Here is a 3,976-nt window from a genome sequence, read left to right as displayed (position 1 = left end):
TACGTTCTCATTCTGAGCTCCCAATTTACTTTCTGCTGGTAAATGCCTGATCTGATCTTTGTAGGCAATGTGATGAACATGCCAACCCCCCCACCAAAAGGAGAAAGCTTATTCCCCTCAACAGCCATTTTGATGCCTCTCCCAGAATAACTCGGTAACTTTAGCTTCCCCAGGCGAAAAGTAGCAATCGCTATGGTACACTGTTCTGAGGGGGAAAAAAAAAATCAGAAAAGCTAACCTCCCCCCACTTCATAACAATGTGCTACCCACTTGTCGCAAAAAAAAAAAAAAAAAGTTAATTTGTAAAATCTTACATTTTTTAATGGTAATCAGCAGCAAATTATCTTGAATTGTGTCACAGGGAATAACTTTACAAACTTGTTTATCACTCTGGTCAGGACATAACCGGTCCTCACTTTGGTCGGTAGGCAACTCGGTATGCCTGCAAAAGCAGCCAGGTCAAAGGAGAAAAATAAAGAGAAGATTAAACACAGAAGAGTGGCTTTGAAAGAAGATTCCAGAATATATTTGTATTCTGATCAGGGTTAAGGCAAATCAAGAAAGAGATACAGCTTTCTTAAAAGCAGATACTGACTGAACAAGGCGATTCTGTTCGTGGTATCCCAAAGTTATTCAGGACAACTGGAGGCTGTAATATCCTTTCAGGAAAAGTGTTTGTAAAAGCCATCATCAAGCAACAACTTGTTCAATAAATGCCCGGTCATCATGAAAACAGCGTTTCCCTTTTGGAACAACCAAAAATCACGCACTGTCCGATAGAGATATGCAGTACATTCATTTAAATACACTGTCTGAAATAGAGTCGAATAGTTTTCTCCCGAGAATACCTCAGATTTCATTCAATTCATGAACGTCTATATAAATTTCAAAATATTGATCCCAGGAGCAAGCGGGTTAATACAATTGAAATGCAATCATTATAAAGTGAGAGCAGTGGATTAATTGTTCTACATACCTGCGGTTTTTCAGATTCTTGTGCTTGCTCCCTCCGGTACATTCAACTCTTGTTTTTCAGCAACCATATCTGGAAGCTCGCGTTTTTGGATTCTACACCGCCACCTGTAGGCACAAAAGGGAAATGAGCCATACAGGGGTATGATTCCTCCACAATGCATCTTGTCCAGGCATCTAACAAGGGCAATTAGAAGAAAAGTGGCAAAGAATTTGCTCTAAAAGACAAAAGTGTCCTTCTTCCTCTGTGTGGAAAAAGTCCGCGTCCCCTTCTCCCCTCCCCCCACACCCCCTTCCCATGATTTGTCCGGTTATTGGTTTAGAAAAGGAAAACGTACCCAAGGCTCAGGTCTTGTACTCTCTACACCACTTGGATCAATTTCTAAAATAAAGAGGCGGTGTCGCAGAACCCAACTTACAATCATTTTCAAGACCTGTCCCTTAAAAACTGAAGATGACTTTAGCACTTTGCTAATGCGGGAGTTACGATTTTATTTTTTTTCTAACATGATCACAACAGAGAGAGCACGAGGTTCGGGTTACTTTATCAGAAGGTCCTTGTACGTCTATTTAAAATAAAAATTCTAACCTGAGCTGGATCTTTGTTCAATCGGAAAAGCAGTGTGGCGGGCTATTTTCCTCGCAATGCCCAACTCCCCGATTTGACCGTGAAGGAAGAGCGCCCCAAGGTCTTCCTTTAATACAGGTAGCTCCTTTACCCTTAAAACACAAACAATAAACAAGTCAGAAAAGAAATTGACACAAAAATAGCGCACGAAAGCACAAAACCTTGAGCAACTATCAGTGCGTTCCAACAGCGGGAGGGTGAGGGGCTCTTCTGCGGTCAGAGAAGGACTGAAATAGGGCTAAAATTCTGGACTTAATTCAGAATTAACAGTCAATGCCGCGCCTCTTTCAGCCTCCTCCGAGTCCCACAGTCCAAACAGGGCAACTGTCCAGTTCCAGCACCTTCAGCCATAAGCATAAGCACACCTCCCGCCACCCCCCAATCCCCACCAACCCTGCCACCTAGGCGAGAACGCTGTGCCCACCCGAAGCCCGTGGGGCCGCTATCCCTCAACCCCGGTGACTCGTTTATCCCCGCAGATCCGCCCTACTTACCAGGAATTTACTTTAACAACTCCAAAAGCCCAAATTGCACCAAGTCCCAGAAAACCAAGTCTCCTCGAGACCCTATCCTCCTCCTCCGTAGGATCGACATTTACACAACACTCTGTATCCTTCCTAACCGCGAACACACTCTGGGCTACCCCAAAATGGTCTTTAGGGGACTCGTCAGTGACCAACAGTGCTCTCACGTGTCTCCATTAAGCCGTCAAGCAAACGTCCCCAAGGCGCCAAGGATATCTGCACAGTCAACCCTCCGAGGTAAGTTCGGCAAACCCGTTGACCCCCCCCACCCCCATCGCCACCCCGGCCCGGCAAGCACGAGGGCGCACCTGGGCGCAGGAACCAGCAGACAATACTTAAGCGACTCCAGCCTTCCCTGAGCACGCCACGCTCAATCTTGCCACCACTTTCTCCTCCCAGGGTCCCAATATTACAGCCCCGCGGGCAAGGAAGAGGGGACGTCCGGATTGCTGTTGAGTGTGCATTGTGAACGAGGGGGGCATACAGCACCGAGATTCTAGGCAGGACAGGGGTTCACAGTCCTTCAACGCCAAACCCAGTTCCCAAGAGGGCGGCGGGGTGGTGGTGGATCCTGGAGACCCGAGAGTGACTGCTGAGGGAAGCAGCTTTCCCGCACCTCTTTCCCCACCTAACACACGCGCGCGGGCACACCACGGGCTCATGCACCTTCCTTCTGTACGGGGACCTTCCCAGTCCTTTTCCTCGAGCGCGGTAGCCTGAAAGGGACAGCATCGGGTTCGCAGCGGTCCCAGAAAGCGGCAACTGGCCGCGTTCGGGGGTGCCCACCTGTGCGTAGGGTCGCAGCAGCAGCCGGTGCGCCTGCTGGTACGCGCTCTCCGCCTGCGGGAGCGGGAGGCGGCAGCGATGAGACTCCCGGACTCCGCTCGCCTCCTCGCTCGACCGCAGCAGCAGTTCTTGTTTCCCTTGGTCGCAGCTGGCGAACAGCCCACCTAGCTCGCAGGTTCTGCCACCGTCACTCTGCCCGCCGGAGCCCAAGCTGTCCTCTCCGCCCCCTTTCCCGCCGCCCCGCGCACCGCCGCGCTGCGCCCCGCCCCCTGCCCGCCCATCCCAGCCGGGGCCCAGCCCGGGGGCTACGGGCCCCGCGTCTCCTGCGGCAGATCCTGGGTGGCGGGGAGGTGTGGGGAGGAGAAGGAAGCGGTGGGAGGATCAGCCCCGTTCCCCTCTCCCAGGGCCCGCGCGGTGTCTTACCGCACACACCCCGCGACCGAAGGTATGGGTAAACCAGCGCTCCGCTCTCGCTCTTCCGATGTCTTTTCACTCGTGGCAAGGCACCTTTCTAGGCCCAGAGGGTGTCTTGTGTTTTGGGGGAGGTGGATGATCTTGTGCAGCTGGGTGGAGTAAGCCGGAGAGTGGAGGCTAAGAAATTACCGTGTCAACTGCCTGGGGATGCAAGTTGCTGCCCGCGCCTGGTTTGTGCTGCATTAACTACCTGGATGTGCTGCTTTCCTTGTTAGAGCCGCAGTCCTACTCCGAGGCGTGAATACACGATTTCCAAGCTAATTGGTTGTAGAGTTGTTTTCAATGTAATGATGACAGAAGAGAACACATCCACCCTTTTTGAAAAGTTACTTTCCATATATATGAAATAGAAAGTCACATATCTAAAAGACAGCAAAAACATAAATAACGCAACAGCTGTGTTTAACAGAAACGGAGCAAGTGCGTATGCGTTATTTTAACGCACTTGTAATTATTTTAATTGATTCGTTTTAAGAGGTATTTTTGGTATTTCCTAAAACGGGATCAGGATTGAGGGATTAAGAACCCCTGAGTTTTAATCTGGCTTTTTGCCACAGTTCTAAAACGTCAATTTCATGGAAATTACTAAATG

General features: G+C 49.8%; 1 long non-coding RNA gene across 2 annotated transcripts; it reads right to left on the bottom strand.

The window, feature by feature from the left end:
* Positions 1–320: 320 nt before the first annotated feature.
* Positions 321–3,139, bottom strand: LOC131478593 (uncharacterized). Of its 2 annotated transcripts, none has more exons than XR_009244565.1 (4): positions 2,911–3,139; positions 1,562–1,692; positions 977–1,080; positions 321–442 (listed from the first exon to the last, which is right to left on the bottom strand). It is a non-coding gene; the product is annotated as an uncharacterized LOC131478593 (long non-coding RNA). The 2 variants fall into 2 exon arrangements; XR_009244566.1 differs by lacking the exon at positions 2,911–3,139 and adding an exon at positions 2,433–2,558.
* Positions 3,140–3,976: the final 837 nt, after the last annotated feature.

This window comes from Ochotona princeps, chromosome X (genome assembly GCF_030435755.1).
Source record: "Ochotona princeps isolate mOchPri1 chromosome X, mOchPri1.hap1, whole genome shotgun sequence".
NCBI classification, from domain to species: Eukaryota; Metazoa; Chordata; class Mammalia; order Lagomorpha; family Ochotonidae; genus Ochotona; species Ochotona princeps.
Note: the sequence above shows the minus strand (reverse complement) of the source record. Positions and strands in the feature narration are given on the sequence as shown.